This window comes from Poecilia mexicana, unplaced genomic scaffold (assembly GCF_051168715.1).
Source record: "Poecilia mexicana isolate PSO_F unplaced genomic scaffold, ASM5116871v1 scaffold_15, whole genome shotgun sequence".
Classification (NCBI taxonomy): domain Eukaryota; kingdom Metazoa; phylum Chordata; class Actinopteri; order Cyprinodontiformes; family Poeciliidae; genus Poecilia; species Poecilia mexicana.
In genome coordinates this window covers 19,298,599-19,319,860 of record NW_028263384.1, presented here as the reverse complement: position 1 = coordinate 19,319,860, position 21,262 = coordinate 19,298,599, and positions in this window count along the sequence as shown.

Below are 21,262 nucleotides of genomic sequence, written 5' to 3'. Positions count from 1 at the left end.
GCTCTTCTATTTTAGGTCATTTCAGTAGGACAGGTTTATCAGCAGCCAGCAGGAGGGAGATGTGTCTGGGCAAGATTCTCCTGTTTCATGAAATTTAGCAAACACTTTACAGCATCTAGATTAAATAAATGTTTACTCCATCACTGCTCTACTTTTTCTGTCTTTAATACATATATACCAGAAAAACAGACATAAAATATGTGTGTAATCATATTTGTCTAATGTTCACATTAAAACATTGACCTATAATGCTAATATTAAGTGAGTATTAAAAGTTTTAAGAGTTGAAAGCATACACTGTATGCCAATTCAGTGTCAAAGAATTACACTTTTAAAAGGTTAATACCATTTATAATTTAACTTTGACTTTACAACCAAATATGCTGTCAGCCATTTTGTTGGCTGCTTCATTTTTTAGCATAAAATGGGATGTATATGAATATTAATTAGTAACTGTAAAATGTGTTTTTAATTTTTCTAAAAAAGCTTCATTTTATTTCTCATGTTTTTTCTTGAATATTTCATTATGCTAGTCTTTTTTAAGTATGCATTTTAAAGCTGCTTTAGTGGGTAATTTGACATGCCAATAGAGAAAATCAAATTCCACTTGTTTATGTCTCTCTCTTTTAATTCACAACAGATGTACTCTCAAGGCACCTTACAGGAAACACGTGATGTGTTATTCAGTTACATAAAATCAAGTCTGGTTTAAATTCAGTTCAATTCAAATCAACCTCAAAACTCCTAAGTTTAATGATCTGGGGATTAAAACTCAATTTTCCAAATCACAATGCTTGGGTGTCACCATGAATTAATTATTAAATGGTTTAGAATCTGTCTGTTGGAGACATTTCCAGCATTAATCATGCCGAAGTGAGTGAATTTAGTTCACAACAGACAGCAGAGGGTCTTCAGAGTACAGCCTGAGATTCAGAGTCGTTGTGACATTTCAGTAGCACTTACATCAAATTTATTCAAGTCGAAAACAGGTGTGGCATAGCCATATTCAAAAAAATTACAATATTATAATAAATATTATTTCTCATAATTCTGATAACTGAGCTACACTATGGGAAATGCATTATGTGGAGTAGATAGACACAGACTGATGTTAATTATAATGATTACAGCTCATGAAAACATGACATTTTTTGTTAGAATATTACATAATGCATACATTGAAAACGTTTTTAAAAGTCAACTGTGCGCCTAATGTAAAGCATGTTTAGTACCAGCTTAATGGTTGTTATTTAAAAAAGGTACCTACTTTCAAACCAACATAGGTTGATCCCGGCATATTAAGATTTTCTCAACTATCCGAGTCCGCATTGACTCCCCCTCTAGTACGCACCGACCTCCACAGAGTGAAATATGCCTGAAAATGTGGGAGCCCAAAGGCTTTCCTTTCACCTTCCATGTTTTGCTAAATCTTAAAAAAAAAAAAAGAAAATATTTGTCTTCTCACTCTCTTGTGCTGCAGGCCCTCTATGAACAAACATGTAAATAGTGATACCAATGCTCCATTAAGTACATTCCTCTGTGGCATTTACTCATCTTGAAGCAAGTTTATTCATCTCACTCTTTTTTTATGTGTGCAGACAGAACAGGCCATTAGTTGAAATTACTGCCAGTCTGAAATTAATAAAATAATCCCAATAGGTCTCCTACTGTGAAGATTAGATCTACTCTAGAATATTATCATCAAATCAGTCTGTTCTCAGACTAGAGCAGAGACAAAAACAGAACTGGCACATTTGTTGTGCGTCACAGACATAAGATCTCAGTCTATTGTTGTGTGGTTTTCCTGACCAGTCAAATGAATCCACGTACTTCACACGACTTTATAATTTTGACCCCTTTTGGTAATATTGCAAATCATATCAAAACATCTTAAAAAGGTAATGCCTGTAGTATATCAGGACTGTGTCAACATTAGAAAATGTCTGTTTTCTGAAGAGGGCTGGAGCGTAGCTGAAAGAACACAAAAACAAATACAAAAATTAAAAAACAAACAAAACAAAACAAAAAACATTTCACTAATGACAGCTGCAGTCTATCCCAAAATAGAGAAATGCCATGCTATCCGATCGCATTGGCATTTTTATCCAGTTCTTGTCTGAACTAGTCCAAGCGCTCCCACACAGCTCCTGTTCTTCAGTCTTGTTTCCCTGACTATCTCATACTTTGGATCCAAGTAAGAAACAGCCAGCTCTCATCCACAACGCACATGTGTTCTGTCACACAAGATGTTCCCTAATTCAGTCTTCGAGATAACAGATGCATCACGACTACCAGCTGCTATAAACTACTGTTAAAATACAACATTAACAGCTTTGCACACATTTGTTCTTATATAACATACCCAGAATATTTATAATCATGCCAGAAGATTTTGAGAATTTTTTTTTTTCCCATGTGGTGTAAGATTTTAAAAAAAACCTTATTGATAAATGCTGAATACATATGATTTACTGTTTGAAATATAAGGTGGTTTTATGCAACAATTTGTCTCGACAAAAGTCCAGGTTTCTCTCATTGAAACAGCTCCTACAGTGTATTTGCACATTTCCTGCTCCCCAGAGGATGATTATTTTTACCAATTAATAGTAGGTGTTACTTTAAAGACACTTTCATATGCTACAACAATTCTTTAAACATGGGTTTGTTCATTTGCTCATGATAGTAATGGGCAAAATCAAGTCAATTACTACCAAGGTAAGGAGACTGTAGTAAAAAAAAAAAATACTTTACAGGTACATTTCTTAATATCTTTAAAATACAAAATGGATTAGAAAAGGACCTGAAGTACGGAAGGTTAGAATCTACGAATCCTTTTATTTTCTCAGACACAAGATTGTGCTATGATAGTAAATTCATCTGATGTACAGTTCTAAAGTAAATCAGCTGTCATGCCATGTGTCATGTCACATTGAAAAACAACTTTTTTTTCCAAATTTGCAGAACAAGTCCTGTCATATCTTTGAAGTGTACGTGTATAAGTTCTGAATACTGAATGTCTATTGGGACCAGGTATGTTGAACTGACCATAATGTGAAGGCAATAAGAAGCTCAGTTTTTAGTAGTTCTGTTAGCTGAGCATCTTAAAATGAAAATGCAACACTAAATGATTGCCTCCAAGTCATGAGTGGTCTTTGGAACATCTTTATAGAGTTGCATGTGATTAAGTAATGTTACTGATGGATCATTATTGTGATGCTGATTTAAAAAGTAGATATGTAAATCATGCAGTCGCATACATGTCCAGTATACATGGTGGATGAGAGCTGTGCCCCTTATGAAGCTTTATCTTTTCGATACTGTATGTTTGAAAATGTTGGGGCAGAATAGTACAGTGGTAAATGTATTACACAAATTTATAATGACAATATTTTAATACGGCAATGTATCCCCCTACATAACTGAAATTAAAAGGTAGAGCTACAGCGGAATGGGGGGTATTCATATTTGTAGATAATATTTATCTAGCATTTCTCCTAATGCAAGCAGGCAAATAAATTGCTAATACTGATGAATCCAGACGGTTTCTCCCCGACTATATTTAAAAGTCAATGAAAAATGCAGTACATTCATTTGAAGTTGGAGCAATCAGTGAATCCTGTGTCTCTGGGCACCCTGCAGAGATGGGAAACAGGATTCATTATATGACATGTTCAATAATTCATTACAAATGAGGCATCCCTATTTCTTCTTGTTTTAATGTCTCTGCTAAGCATTGCTTTGCAGAGAGTGCTGAATGACCTCCTTCATGATCAACTTATGATTAGCAAAGAAAGACTGAGTGAAAGCTCATTTTTACCACAAATCCCGTCTTTAAATTGTAGGCATGTGACACATGAGCAGAAGTAACTTCCAAGGGGAATTTCATCACAAGAGCACAAATCTGTTTGAGATTTTCTCTCATTATTTCCTCTTCCCAATAGCAGACGCAGTTATTCATGGCTCCAGCTTCATTCGTTTCTTTTCCTTCTTTATCCTCCACAGTTTTAGAGACCTGGACTATTAATGGCGTCTAAATCCCTTCTACTCACAGCAAAGTATAAAATATCAATTTGGATGAAATACGTCCATAAACTTCACAGCTAATCATACCCATGTAGTTCAGTGTCACACTCTATCTAGTTTATCAATGCATTTAAAAAATGTGTCTGAAAAAGGGTCAATTTATATTCTATTACAATGTTACACTAAAGAGCTTCTTGGCCGGTTTTACTGCTCACTTCTTGAGCTATTAAACCTTGCTATTTTTAAATGAGTATTGTTATTTTAGCTACTAATACACTAATGTCTATTGTAATTTGTATGCAAAATATTCTGATAAATACTTTCAAGTGGACTCGACAGTGTTTCCTAATTCACTTATTCATGTGTAAATAGAATAAGTGAGAAATTGTGTTTTTTTTTTCTTTGTTTTGTTTTGTTTTTTTCCCAGAATTAATTTTGGGGGGGAAAAAAAGTTAAATTAGCAAATAAATTTTTATGATGGCGTTTTCAAAACTCCATCTTAGTGCATGGTCTATATGAAAAACACAACGCATGAAAAAATAATTAATTAGTAGAATACATAAGTGTAGAAGTACATAAAAGAGTAATAAAAAGAGAAACAGAGTTTGAACTTCGTACGTTGCATTTCGATTACTTTCACATTTGTTAAAAATAACTGGCTGTCATTTTTTGCAAAAAGCAATTTTTTATTCTTTTTTTTTGCATAAATCATCATTTGGCAGAAGGGGGGGGGGGAATCTATAAGCTATAAAGTGAACATGGACATTCAGAATAACAACTTGATATTATTCAACTCTAAATATTACTGTTACAAATTACCACTTTAGACTTAGTTGTGTTGGTGAGGAATTGGGTAAGTAAGCTGTATTTGTTAATGAGAAATAGCAAGTACATTCACATAATCAAACAGATCTGAGGAAAAGGGTTTCTTTAACAGCATTACTGCGAGTAAAATATCTTGTCCAATTCCTTCTGCTTGTAATCTCACCATAGGCACACCAACTATTTATTCAGCAGCATGTCAAAGGCAGTAAAGGAGGAGGGCGACGAAGACTGTGGCGATGGAGACTGCTTCTAGAGAACAAGAGCACTTTTGTTTACCACCGCAGTGAGTTTCTGTCCTGTGATGTCTGTTGCGTTTAGCTGATGCTCTGAAAATTAACTAGTTTTATTAATGGGGGCAATGAAACTGGCAACACTTGCTTTCACTTTAGTTCCAGCAGAAGCCAGGTAACATTTATGAAGGATCACTAACTTTTTGTATTGATTCTTCAGCACTCACTTTAATGTTGTACTTCCAATTTCTGACTTGTCTGATCTTAAACTGGGTTTGTTCAGAATGAAACAACCCGCCTTTTTCTTAAAGAACATAATTACATTTAAAACGGCTAAGAATAAAATGAGATTCCTGATTCCTTGTTACTAAGCAACTCAGTCAAATCCAACCTGCATACCACTTTGTCCATATTAACGACAGCATAGGGAGAAACTGGAGTGCTGTGTCTATTTCCAAAGCCTTTTTTTTTTGGATGTATCCTTTTAATGGACACAGAAATAGGATTGTGGACGACAGATAATGCTTAAGTAGGGTGTTTGAAATTCCTTTAATGAGAAATTGGCTCGTGTAGAGGCATTATTGAGACTACCAAGAGGATGTGTCTGGAATCTAAAGCAGTTGGCCCATGGTGGCTAGTGTAATAAATTCTCTACAGAGGTTTAACACAAGTGAGAAGGTGATGGGCACAAGCATGTAGATTGGGGCAATGTTTGCAAAAAAGTCAGACGAAGGCATTAGGACACAAAAAACTACCACACATTTAATGTTTACTCTTAAAGATAGACTTTAAAAAGTAATTTATTATTTGATGCATATGCAAGAGAACATATTTACAGTTAAGTAGTATGCATTATTGTTTGGTGAAATTATGTTTTGAAGGTACTAATTTATGCATGATTTAAACATGCTTGAAAAAAATGCACAAAGCATTAGATTATGCAAATTACTATTTTGAGATTTCCATCACCATTAATTAAAATGTATTTGCATGGTGTAACTCTGCTTAGCAATTTGCTGGAATTCAGATTTCGAAAACCGTGCGTTGTTCTGAACTTTAAAGCCGTCCCGGTGTAGCATGAGAGTGTGCATTCACCCTCACACACTCATCCACTCACAACAAATATCTGTCCCTGGCTTAATGCTTCCACCTATACGTCAAGTTCATTTCAGGTCAGTAGGAAGCGAAACACGCAAAAAAAAAAAAAAAAAAAAAAAAAAGAAGCACCACCTACATTTTTATAGCCTTTGACAGGCCTTTGCGTGACAGATGACAGAGATCCAGATTGCATTTGAATAATGCAGGGATTCACTGTGCTTTGCGGTAAAACAAAGTGAGGTAATGGTCAAAAGGCATTTGAACACATACAGTCTGTGCTGAGTGGTGCTCTACAAGCTGTCTATGTTACTTCGCAAAAACACGGCTAAGCATAGTGTTTTTAGTGGTTTGTTCTAATAATAGAAAAGACTAGCCTGTTATGGAATCAAATTCACCTCACAGTTGCAGTATGGGATTTGTCTGTGACCAACCCTTTATTCAGTTTTTTTTTCTACGGTACTGTCTTTTCATCTGTTGCAAATGTATTAGCTTTTATATGGTAGACCAACAGAAAGAAGTTCATATTTGTGAAATGAAAACAAAATATGTGTATGTGTATTTGTATTCATCCCTTTTTACTCTGAAGCCCCACAATGAAATCCAAACTAATTACCTTGAAAACTGACCTAATTACTAAAACAGAGATCATCTGTATGTTTAACTATAGTGGTTCTGTGAAGGCTTAAAACTATAGAACATTAGTGAAAAATATCCTCATACTGTAGGAAAGCATTTCTTTAACGTGGACTGGGAAACTTCTCAAATTTCATGAGAAGATAACAAGAAGTAAAAACAGGGTAGCAAACCAATTTGAGGCTCCAAGATACATGAGAAAAGGGAAGGGGAGTATTCTTACAAAAGGTCAACTTGCATTAATTAATCTTACAGATGTAAAAAAACAGCCCAGTCAAAGTCAAGACCTAAGTCTGGGAAAGAATAAAAAAAAAAACTTAAAATTTCATGTTCACATTATGCTCTCCATCCAATCTGAGTGTTTGAGCTGTTAAGTTAAAAAAGACACCAAATAGTTCAGTCTCTAGATGTGTAAAGTTGTGAGAAACATGGCCCAAAAAACATAAAGCTGCAATTTCAGTAATTTCAGCAAAAGTTCTACAAAGTACGACCTTGGATTGAGGGATGGGGTTGGGGATGAGATACAAAGTTTTTGGATTTTTGTCCTTAAAATACCATGTATAATACTACACACACATCACAACTAGAAAGTTTAGGGGTGTGAATACTTTTTCAGGTCACTGTGGCTTTCACCATACTTCTTTTAAGTTAGCTAATGAAATTGTGGATAGAAGTTTTTCAATTACTGCATTCCAAGACATGCAATTGTCCTTTTAATAAAATTTGCACTCGTACAATTGAAAAATTTAACTACCCTGTGCTTTTTGTTCCCGTCACCTTCATTAAAACCCCTCTATCTCTGAAGAGCTTGGCTGTCAAAAGCTTTGCAGAGTTCCTCAAACCTCCCCCATGCCATTAATCTAAATTAATGCCCTGACAAGTATGTCATAATATTAGGTGTAAAATGTGATAAATGTTCACTCCACCCCATCCATAATTAAATCTCTTTAGCAAAATGGCAAAATTTCAAATTGCAGAGCCGCTGTGGCCTATTCAAGTAACAATAGTGACCTTCTGCTTTTGTTCCAAACAACCAACAAATAATTGAGTTTGCCCTTTAAAAAGACTTGACAGGTGAGTGGGCCAGATGACAATACAGCGGATGCAAACCCCATACAAATTTAAACCTGAAGTCTAAATGCATTTTGTCTTGCTTTTCATAACAGCTTATTTAAAAAAGGATGTTGCTGTTATTATGCTGAATATTATTACCAATAATTTTGACACATACCGTATGATTAAAATAATACTACACAGTGTTTTGTTTGCTATTAAGAATTTAATGAGCTATGACTACACTTAATGTACTCAGATCAGGCTCGTGGACCAAAACAAATAGCAGCAAGCATTATCACAGAACGAATCATTGTGTCATTAAATTACCAGCTTAATGGTGCAAATGTTTTGGAGCCCGATCCAGTGAGAGGTTTAGGGTGTGCGTATGAATATTCTTTGACAATCTTGCCTACTTTAAATACATTTGATATAATTTATGAGCAGGATAATTTCTAGTCTACTATTCAGATGGGACACATTTGCAATTTTTTTTGCCACAAATTGCAAATGTGTCCCATCAAACTTCAAAACAAAAAAAAAATAACTCATGCCAGAGTGATTCATCCCTGAATGTCTTGCCTCAGTTCTTAATTTTCTAAGGAAAAGTGGTGTGAAGCCGCAGGTGGCAGCCTCTAACTAGACTATCACTTCATTTACTGGCCTTTCCAGTAATGAGATGGAGGGCAGAGTCTATGTCCAGTTGGTAGGAATAGCCCACTGCTGACTCAGTCAGAGAATAAAAGGTTAACCAAAGACATGATGTGAAACTGGTGAAGATACTTGATATCACCAGAAAGGTTATTAAAACTAACTAAAGCTTAACGAAATAATAAAATCTGAAATTGAGAAAACATTTTTGTTAATTGAAATACATAAAAATGGTAATTGATGGGGGGGGGAAACTAATTGACTTTTATAAAACTATCTAGAATGTACTAAAATTATAGATATAACATCCTTCATTTTCATGTTTATGAATCCATTTATTAGCCTTTCGAACTAATGTGATTTTTTTATTTTTTTTGTCCCCAGTAAGCAATTTCTGTCAGCTGTCTGCAAATTACTGCACTGCATACTTCTCCTGTTGGCACTTGCACTAGTCCTCAAAAAGAAATCAGCAAAAGTTGAGAGAAACACCAGTCAGCTAGTTGTTCAACAATAATTAAATACATATGTTGAAAATTGTGTCTTCTATTGAATATTCATTACCCAATCAATGTATACATAGTCACAATACAATATTTTGACCTTTTTTGAATTCTGCACCTAACATTTAACCAAAGTATGAAAAAACTAAAACTAAACGAGATTTAACTAATAATGACTAATAAAATCTAGCAAATACTATAAAAGACTAATTAAAACTACCTGATTTGGACAAACATAAAGCTACAACAAAATAAAACTAAACCACATTGAAAAACCCAAAACCATTATATCCATAGTCACCAATGCTGGAGGAAAAGCTGGTAAAATGGTTGCTTTTTTTGGCATCAAAATATACCAAGCTAGTTTGCGATATTGTTTTAAACTTAAGCCTGGCGTAAAACTTTCCACAACTCTGACTTGACTAATGTGTAACTTGCTCTTCATGCTGATGTTTGTTCTTCTGATGTGCTCTAGAAAACCTCTGAGGCATTCACAGACCAGCTGTCTTTAAAGAGAAATTAAATTACACACAGGTGGACCCTATCAGATAATTAGGTAACTTCTGGGAGAAGCTGGTTGGGATATCAGAGTGACAAGGGTTATGAATGTTTTGAATAGAACTGCAACGTGCTAAGGAAGATTGCTCAAAATAAAAGGAAAATCAGTTATAGCATCTCGTTAGTGATTTCTTTGTTGTTTCAAATTCCTGTAGTGTTTGTCATAACATTATTTTCTGATTTTATAATTTATTCAGGTGTTGTTACATCTTAGTACGGGGACCAAAAATCTAAATTGGTGAAAGATTATGCATGCAAAAAATAGAGAATTTGTTGCATTAAGACAATAAGTGCATGGCATATACAGAGTCTTGCAAAAGCCTTTGTAATTTTTCTCCTTTTGATCTAGGTATAAACATATACTTTAATGTATTTCATTGGTATTATTATCTTAAAGATTAGCACAAAAGAGTGCAAAAATGTAAAATGTAAAAGAAAAACACATTATTTTCAAAATGTTTATGAATTAAAATGAGAAAAGTATGATGTGCATTTGTATTAATTCTCTGCTGAGACAAGACTTTTTACAAACAACACATTTTACATATTTACAAGAGCAAAAGTAACGTGTGCCAATATATGTACAGTCATACACATGTACTCAATCTTCTTAATTTGAACAAAAAAATTCAACCTTAAAAATATTTTCATGATGGACGTTCTAATCACAGTAACTGTTTTAACAACTACAGTATCAGCAAAGCTTTCAAGTATGTTGGGAACACAAGTCGAACTTCCCCACAGGCATTTAATTTACATTTTAAAGTCTCATGAGAAAACGTAGTGCTAACATACCAAGGTGGCGACTGATCTGGGTGGGTGTTTACTCTGTCGAAGCCAGCACCGACATTATCTGGTGGCGTTTATTTCGTTTTGCTGTCGAGGTCTTGAATAATTAATTGGCATCGACTCACTCCTCCTTTTTGTTAAAGACAGCAGGTATTGTGACAGTCCTTGTTTGACAGGCTCTGACCTACCCAGGAGCGTGAGGGGCCTTCGAAATGACGCTTTTCCCTCTGTGCATTAAAAGCAGAGAGACAGTGTCCAGACCAAATACCTCCTTCACACTAACTTTACCAATGCTGCTCTGTCCTGAAAGGCAGACTCCTCCAGAAATCTCATTGCTTGCTTAAGATGTGTCTGTCTGGCCAACACTGATGGCTTCAGTCCATCTGGGAATTCAGTCAGGTTTGCAAGTTATACACCTGACACGCTGCAAGAATGGACACAAACCAACACTCCCCCTGAGATCAAATGTGTTTTTTTTTCTTTTCTTTTTTTTCCACTGCTAATGTCTAAAAAAGCTGCGGGCAAATAAATCAATGCCTTTTCAGAGTATCTCATAAAGACACTGATGGAGGACATTTGTAGGACAGGCACAAATAAAGAAGTGGCCAAACATCCAAATATGCCCCCGCAACCTCAAGGACAAAAAACTGTTTTCTGCACTGTTCCCTGTGAACAATTGCGGCCTTAGGGCAGAAATCATACACAGAGATTCGTTTAGTGTTTTGTGTTCATATAAAGTATCTCACATGAGAGTCCTCTTAATGCTTACTTGAGCATAAAAGAAAAAAAAGGAAAGAAAAATAGGAAGAAAACTGATTCCCAGTTGGCTGTCGGTGTGCTGACATATAAAATCAGTAAAGTTAGTCAGCGCCCCCTGAAAAAAAGCTATCCAAAGCTCTGATTAATCAAAGAGATTAAACATTTTGTATGATAATGCACTGAAGATGGCCATGAGCAGAATCAAAATAAAGGTGACGTCTAAACAAAAACAAAATCATTGAGGCAAAGGAAAACAGAACACCGGTCTGGAATAAATTCAGGTAGTTTTGGAGCAGGGCTAGGTTCTAAAACTAAATATCAATCTTTTAGCATCTTATCGAGCAGGGTTTAGAAAGTCATTGGAAAACTAAGAGACAAGAGCACAGCTGCAAAAGGCAGCATATCTTTACTTTCTTGGTTTTAGTTAAGGTTATAATTGAATGAAATTTTACATCCGCAACAATTAGATAATAACACAAGTTTGTCTGCTATGCTTTTTGGTTTAGCGCAAGCCTGGCCATCGCCTTCCTACACAATTCTGCTCGATTCTCATCTCCCTTCAGTGCTCCATCTGGCATTTCTCCCAATGAGCTGGATTTCTTCCACTGAGATTCAACCAGGTCGATCACTGAGCAGAAGGAGTACTTGTGATGTTGATTTTCTGTGCTATTTTAGAATTATAGACTCCTTGTATTTTTACTTTGGCAATGGTAGCGGAGGAAGTGAACAAAGCCATTTAGTCCAAATACTGACTTAACGTTCACAGTCTTCTTCCTTAGCTCGGTATTTCTCTCTTCTCAGTAGAGGATGGTTTTTTACATCACGCGCAATTTCTGGTAAGCTTCATAGCATTGAACCTTAGTGACTGAGTAAAGTTTAAAACTCCAAAAAAGTCCACACCCCTACATCAAGCAATTGTTTCCCAATAATCGAGGGTCCAGACACTCTTTACAAAGAGAAGCACAGAAAAAAGGGGCTTGTTGTTACAAGACTAGTTTATCGCCAATGGCACAGAGAGCATCATTTGTCACATATTAAACCCAATAAACACTCCATTCAAACATTGCTTATACTTTTCTGTGCATTTAATGGATGTTTTGTGTACCTCTTAGTTTCCTTGTCTTTGCCCAATCCTTTGAATGATACATGCCACCCCTGAAACATTTTGTATGTGATGTGAATGGGTTTTGTTTTTAGCCTTGCACTTATGGTTTCAGAAAGTATTTTAATTTACTATTCAAGGTATTATCTGTTTCAGATTCAATTAACTTGTTTTTCCTAAGCATCCACTATAAAATACAATAATATTTGACCTAGACTTAATGAGATCATCAACTTCAAGAAGCCACATTTTTCATAGAGAAGAGAGAAAGCAAGGATCTTTTTTTGAGGACTTTGAAATTAAAATTTATCATTATTTTATTCAAAAGCCACATTTCTATCAGGATACAGCAGTAAATGTGGACATCTTTCAAATCCACTGCCTTTCATTCTTGTCTCAACAAGACATATACAAGACATAACAGTTTCAATAAGTGATCTGCAAACTGGGCATATCAGAATCAGAACAGCAGATGGAGAGTTTACACTATGACAGCAAGTGAGGGGTGAAATTCACCTCAAGGACTCAACTGTGAGGCTTTGGATGGAGAGTTATCATAACAGGACTGTGCAGACATGGACACTTTGCAGCACGATGCCGTGATAAGAGTTGACATTAGCTATGAGGAATCTATTTATCTGCCTGGAGCCCCTGATCTCTGAAGGTTATTGTAAAGAGATTCGCAATACTAAGACAACTGTATCAGCATATTCTTATCACGCATCTTTTGTTTCAAAACTGGGTGATAAACTGGCGTTACAGGTGCAGATTACTACTTATAGCTCATGATCTGTGTCATTTTCAAAGAATAAAGCCCAAAAGGCCTAGTCTTCATGTGAAGACTATCCAGTTCTGTGCTAAGCTCCCTAAAAGAACAGTGTTCACAGAATCATCTATTTGAATATTTCCCACAGTTTGGCTTGTGCATGTTCGCATTGCCAAATGACAAAAATATTCTCTCACATTCACACCTAATGTTCGACTTACAACCATGCCTCTAATTGTCACCTCATTTCAGAGAACAAAGCTGTAATTATTGCACTCCAGTAACTGTTGAGACAACATCTCAACAGTAGAACTGTGGACACCGCTGAGCTGATGGTTCGACAAGATGGTCTGTGGAGCAGAACTCTTTGTCTGGAGCATCTCCAAATTCGAAGGCCCCCGCTAATTGATCACTTTAGATCACTGCTTGAGTGAACTGTGTTGTAAGGATGTTTTCATAGAAATGTGCACATAGAGCGGAATCTCTTTGAATCACTTCCAGGTGTTTGTAGCCAAGGAAGACCTGAAGTGGCTACATCAGTGCCACTTTGGCACTGATTTTGAATGTTAAGTATGGTGAAGTATGAATACATTTTAAAGGCTCTTCAAAGGTTTTTTTTTTTTTTTTTTCACTAGTAACACATAAAGTCTAAACAAGAGATTCAGATACACTGTACAAAAAAAAAAAAAAAAGAAAACATTGTTCTTTCTCATTGCCTGACCACTATATTGTAATATTCTTATCATGCATCTTTTGGTTAAAAACTACAAGACACGTTTGTTTTGAACCAAATACTACACTTGTCCCTTCTTAAGAAAGGTAAGATTAAGAGTATTATTGCAAAATGTCAAAAATAATGAAAGAACAATTTTTTTATTGCTTTCTTTCCAAATATGAAATTTCCTAGGCTGACTATTGTCTTCCTATGGAATTCCACTCAATTCTCATCTCCCTTCAGTGCTGTGTCAAGGTTTTCTCCCAGTGACATAGATTTCTCCGGTAGAATTTCAACCAAGTCAATCAGCAAAGTTGTCATTGCCCAATAATAAGGTTGATTTTCTCCTTTAGAATTGCAGTCTGGATGTAGTTTGGCAGTGGCAGCAGAGGAAATGAACTACATCTTAAGGCCTTCAATATTTAGAAGGCCACACTTTTAAATATTGAATTAACGTTAACAGCCATCTGGTTTGACTAAGCACTTCTCTCTTCACAGTGGGGTCTGATTGTTTACAGTGCAGACAATGTCAGTTAAGCTTCATGGAGCCAAACTGGCCCCGTGTCCTTGTTGTGTTTGTCTTGTGAAGCCAGTTCGGCCAAACATTTGCGATTGAGTACATTTTAAAACTTCAGCTGAGTCCACCCCTCCAGAAAGACGTTTGTCAACAAACATGTGTCCAGACAACGGGGTGGTTTTTGCCAAGCTGGAGGCTTGGCAAAAACATTAATTTGCCTTTGAGCAGTTTGGGAAAGTAATCTAGAAGATGGAATGGATTTATAATATTTTAAATAATTCACAGTTCAGTAAATTTGAGTTAATGTTGCAATACCTCAAACATATTTCTTCCAAAAATGTCACATCCACAGTGAAATAGGTCCTTTACCGGTGTGGGCTTAAATAAGGCTTACCCTAAACACAACATAAAAAAGACAAACTGCAGTTCCCATATGTATTCTGGGAACACCTTAATTTTAGGAGACATCTCCTGTTTTCACTGCCATATTTGAAGGAGAAAGGCAGAACAGAATGTCAACTGTGAAGTATCAGGTGGCAGAATCTTGTTGTGTTTGTGTTTAGTTTCAGAAGGAACTGGAACACCTAAAAAAAACTTGGCACTGTGGGAAAAAAAAATGTCTGGATGGAAATATTAAAGCAACATCTCATGAGATAAAGTCAGGATGTTAATACTTGTCACAAACCTGTCATGCAGTGATTTTACAAAAAAAGGGACTGAAAGTTTTTCTGTTTGAAAGTCAAAAACATTTTTACACTACAGAAATAAAAAAGAAGCAATAAAAAGTGTCTCTTTTATAACGTAATAAAAATTAAAAAAAACGAAACAAGACACTCATAGTGTCATGGAAAATATGTATAAGTCTGGCCGTGACAATATTTTCTGCGCCGTTCACTTTTTTCAGTAGTTATAGCATATTCACAGTTTCACTATTCATTGTTATCCTTGCCTTGACCTGACACAAATTATATACAAATTCATGTTCTTATTATTCTGCAAATCTTTAAATTCTGCATTTGTCTGAAAGGTTACTCTGTGGCACATAGAGGCACAACCTATTTGTTATGTGCAACGTGTCAATGTACATAAAGAGTTTGGGTCCTTCAAATTGAACAGCGATTAGGGATGCTACACAACACAAGACCTCTGACTATTAATGCACCATCAATTTTTGCAGTGGTTTCCATGGATACCAATGTTCTTGAAGGAGTCTTTACACACAGAGTGATAGCTTGCTTGATGCTATTATTTTATCATTTGAAAGATGCGTTTCATAAGGTTTTGTAAGTCAGATGTAGTGATGAGATTAGGCAGAGCTGTGAAAATAAGTGAAACACGTCACAAGCCTAATTAACAGAACTGTTTGTTCTTTGTTCTGACCAGAAACAAAAGCTTGAAAAAGCACAAATCGCAGCATCATCATAAATTCTCTTTTACATTCTCCTGTTTTGAAACAGATAATTTGCCAGCTACCTAGAATGCATGCTGCAGTAAACACCTGAAAATTATTGTTACATTTAAAAAAGAAGCATATCTTGTGAAAGACACATATATGTTTTAATGTTGATAATGGTCTGACATCCACTTTATTTATATGCCACTAATTCACAACAATTGACCTTTCAGGGCACTTTACTGTGCACTTTGCTTACCTATGGTACTGTATTTATTTTTGATTAATTTAATACCAGTTTTTAATGAAGACGAAAGTACTTTCCACAATGTTTATCCTTGTACAAAATCTTTACTTCAACAAGTGCATGCAACTGTAATTTTTGGTGAAAATTACCTTGACAATCTTGTGCTCTCTCTTTTTTACAATAAACCAGAAAGAAATTAAGATAGAGGAGAAAGTGTATGTATGTTTAGTTTTGAAAAGACCAAAGCAGTGGTTCTTTATATACTGAGTGAGCACATGGGCACCTAATGAGCCACAAGGACACACCATTTAGACAAAATAGTGCTAATGTTTTAGTCAATATTATTCAATATGTGTGTGAATGTGATTTGGCTTTTAGTTTTCCTTTTTGAATTTAGATGTGACCATGAGATTCTGCAGGAGATTTATGCCATGCCCTTTACTTACAAGGGCAGCATGAATACATACAAAAACTTGCCCAGAAATAAGGTAATTTAAATTGTCTTTAATTCTCTTTTTTTCATGTTCTGTGATTATGGGGAAGTTTAAAATAAATTCAAATAAAGAATTTCTAGGCAGCTTCAGAGGTAGCACACCTGTATTCAATTTTTGTCATTAAAAATGGGTACTTAATAAAAAAAAAAGTGAAATGTTGAAAGTCAATATGATGCAGGGGTTCAAGATTGTATCTTATTTATACTGACAAATCTTAAACGCAAGCTCAGAGAGGAGAATGGAATAGAATTGTGATTATTTTCATCATTACTTTAGTGTCATTTGCTCTATACTCATTAGCTTTGTAAAACCGTCACACAAACACACGCATGCACACACAGCAGCTGTGTGTCACATGACCTCTTTTCATGGATTTGTTTTTCAAAGGGACAAAATCAAAGGCTTGTAAAAGTGCCTCACACGTAAAAACGGTCTATTAATGTTTCCTTTGGAAACAAAGGTGTCTTTGAATGCACCGAATCAAAGACTAAACAGATTACACAAGTGAACACTGAATTAACATAGCAGCCATTTTTTGTTTGGATCCCCCTCACTGAGGCAGTAGACAGCTTTCTGTGACACAGCAAATACAAAATAGAAATGTACTTTTGTACCTTACTGTCAACACAATGACAACACTAACTTGTACAAAACACAGTGATTGTGTATGATAACTTAATGCTTGTCTACAGATTCTGGGCAATCTTTAAAAAAATAATACAGTTGTTACAAAATTTTAATGCCATGTGTAGTTTTGTTTTGTTTTTTTTGTTTTTTTTTTATTTTTGAATGTTCAAACAATCTAACATGGATCAGCAAATGCACAAACTACAACAAAGTACTATTAAAAAAACTCCAATGCTCCTAAGAGTGGTTGCAAACAGCATCAATGGACAGCGCAGAGAAGCAGTGTTGTAATGATGTGCTGAAATTGTAAGGTATTTAAAATTTTGATATATACATTTGTATCAAAATGTGTTTTGATATATACAGCATAACAGCTGAAGGTAGCATAGTTAATTGCTATAACTATATTTTCAATCATAGGTCTTGACAGAATTAACTTATTAACTTGTCTCTGTGAAGGGCGTACACTACTTTGACCAAAATATTCAGACAGATATTAGACGGATGATTGGGGTCTAAAAACATAAAGAGGAATAAGAAATAAAAACAAATATGCATGAAACAAAAGCTCTACATGCAGTTAAATACTGTGTAACTTATTTAAAAGACCTTGCTGTGAATAAGAGGGGATAATGTGCAAAAATAAACTATTTTCTCATTTCTTTCATGGACTAGTAGTAAGCGCAGGGATTTTATAATGCCTAATAAAAATGTTTTCTACATCACCTACCTGCAAATACGTCTTTTTATGCTGTTAGCTCAAGAATTGCAATATCTCCTTAAAATAATTGATGATGGTGTTCTTTTTTTTAACAACCTACCAGTTTGTTTTCAGCTTTTTAAGGACTGAATTGCTGGTTTCGGTGAAAATAAAGCAGCCAACACTAGACCACATCTCATCTGTGTCATTTGTGCCTCTTTTCTTTTTTCTCTTTTGTCCTCTCCTGCTTAGAGCTGAAAAAAATTAGTTCACAAAAATATTCTGTGGATGAGTGAAGATCAAGTAGAGAGGAGACTTTTTCTGAAGAGTTCAAGAGAAGAAGCGGCAACTCATTGTTTGCCAAAAGTCCTTTTGAAATCTGCTTGGTCTGAAGAGGGCATGAGATGTTCATCTTAACAGTACAAATTTCACAACAAATAAACATGTTTTATGAAAAGTTTAGTTTGTGCTTAACTTAAGAGCATAATTAAATTTGACTGTGTGTTATAAGAAAACAATGGATATTTGATGCGGCTTTGTCACACACCATTTCAAATTGATTGGTTTAGCATGATGGCTGTCAAGATAGGATGTCTGATAAATAATAAGTGCTGGTTCTCTCCAGCTTACATCCTTGTTCTGTCTCTCTCTCTCTCTCTCTTTCTGTCTGTCCTCATCTCTTCTGGTGGAAGGGACAAGAATTCAAGGAGCGGAGGCATGACGAGGAACTGAGAAATTTAAAAAAAAAAATGGAAATTGTTGTGTGAGTCAGTGCAAAGAAGCAATGCCAAAGGTAAAAAAAAAACACAAAAAGGAAGGAAACCAAAGTAATCCAATGTACAACCTAGGGTGGAAAATGAGATATATGCATATGTAAAATGAATATTATGAATATTTTTTGTTTATCAAACATACTATTAGTATTTCTTGGGCCAAATGTGCCATACACTGAGACTCTTCTAGAAGTCTGACTAGCAAAGCCACTTTGAAATCAGAAAAAAAGGAATTTTTGCAATTACAACAGCACCTTCTGTCTCCACAGACCCCCGGGACATGCTGCAGGAAACTATGCTGCCCTGTCGGCTACCAACTGTGAGGTGTAACAGAGTGAATAAAAGCCAGCGCTCTCAAAACTACAAGCGTGCTTTATTCTGCAGAGGATACCTCTAAAATGTACTTGGCTCCAACCTTCTCTTTTAAAAGTTGCCACTTTTTTGATAGTGGCGAGTTCTAAGCTCTTCCACAAAGACACCCTCAGCCGTGAACTGTCCGCAGGGGACGTGTTAAAGGGTCAGGTCCTTGTTTTGACAAACAAAGGTGAGACTGGTTTTTGTGTCTAAGTTTTTGATATTATGTAGAAACATATGTTTTTGGATTATCTCCTTCGTAGTTAGAGATTTAACACTGATTTTACTAATATTGCATAAGCATGAATTTAAGTAACTTAAGAGAAAAAAACCACCAAAGAGTACATAGCTTATTTCAGTACGTTAGAGCAGTATTGTCATGAAAAAAAAAATGTCTGTGCAGATAAGCACTGGTTATTTGTTTCAGCAGGTTAACAATGAGCTGTAAAACATGTAAGCTAACAAAGAAAATGTTATGACATGATGAGTCACAGGTTTTGTGTCGAGATATTCACTCTTGGTCACATTTCACAGGAATTGTACGCCACACTCTGGGTACTCACTGTTCCTGGGAAACAACGGATTTTTAACCGGCTCATGATTAAGAAACTATTAATAAGTTGTTCTTGTGTCATCCTAAGCTAAGGATAACTTTCAACAAGAGAAGTGAATTGAGAACTTTCACACGCTGCTATATCTGATGCATCTGTTCAAATAAATCAGATTTTACATGCCTACTTTATGTTGTACAATCTATAAGCTTTCCCTTAAAATGTCAACATTATGAACCAAAAGCGTCTTCCATCCACCGCAACATATTGCACTGCACTGTAATTATGAGCCTTTTTTTAATATTTTATGAAGTCCATGAAGTTTGGAAATCAGGTGGGCGTACTCAATTGTGTGAAAATTGCACTACTAGATGCCCTCCCATCCTACACACAGGACTTTTGGATTGTTTTTTATGTTTTTCTTTTTTTTTTATGTGAATAGTTTGATGAGGAAGTCTGGGATTAATGGAGTTTTTCTTCTTTTCAACACCCCAGCTACTAAAAATCAAGCTTTCACAATTTGCTTATGATGCTTTACAGATGAGTTTGTATGTATTAAAGTCAAATGCATTTACCCTTTGACACTGAAATTATTAAAGTACAAAAGCAAATAATACATGCAGCATGTAGCAACACAAAGCTCTTAAGTATTGACAAAAACAAAAATATATGTTGCAGAGTTGATATTTTGCCCTCCTTTCTTCCCACACAGATTGGCACAGAGTGGCTTGCCTGGTGGCACACTGGTTTGTGAAAGGAGGAAACTGGAGTAGAGCCTCCCATCTTTTGATTGTAAGACAACTAGTCTACCACTGAACCAAAGGCACCCAGTAGAAGATGGTCGAGAGCTTTGCATGTTAAAACATCTAAACTTTTCCCATCAAACTGAAGTGTATTCCACAAAGCACTTGGCTGATGTTGTCAGCGTTTATGTTTTAACCATGTTTATGGTCTATGCTTTTACTATTGATGTTATATATGTTTGAGGCTATTATTTTGAGGTAATAAAGGAAACTGCTTTTAAACTGTTGTGTCCTCTTGGGCTGCCTGACCTTATTGAAGAATTAAGTGTGGTAAAATTTTGGCAACACATTGGACAAACTAAACAGCGACAATAAAATACGTACAATCCACAAGCCCTGTGAGAATAGTGCTGGCTAACCATTGGTTGCTAAAAATCCTAGAGCTGAAATCTTATGAGTTTCTTATCTGTACTAAACTTTTTTTTTTCACATTTTTTTAATATGATCATCTTAAATCTAAAATTCAAAAATATTTTATGAACATTTATTGCATTTAAAAACATAAACGAGGTGCATTTGTAATGTTTTTGGCATAATAACCAATTTAAAATGGGAAAGGCAGAAGATCCACACCAAATTGACTAATATTTTAAACACTGATTCTTTAAATTGTAGTTTGCGTTTTATGCAACATTTCCTTGATTTGTTGAAAGAAAAAAGTCTATTGTTAGATACCCAAAAAATATTGCTAAAATGTCCTCTTTTTTCCTCATAAACCTAGTATCCATTAGCACAAAGTCTCAAAGCAGTGATGAGTCGTTCACAGACAAGCCGGCTTGAAGACCTACCAGTTTGTAACAAACTAGAAGTCCCTATTCTTCAAATAGCCTACTCCTCTCTCTTGAGAATCCATGCAGGCAAGGACAGGATTTGATTTTGACTGGCCCATCATGCAGCCAATCTCATGCAAAGACAGGCCAGAGTCATTACCACTATGCAAAAGACTGAAGGGTAGGAGACTGGCGTAGTGGTACAATTGGCACAGAGAATAAGCCAGAAAAAAAGGTATAAGTGTTAGGAGAAAGCGAAGACACATTTGGCTTTATCTCAGTGATATTAGAGAGTACAAAATGCTGAGTACAAAATTTGTAAAATAAAAAT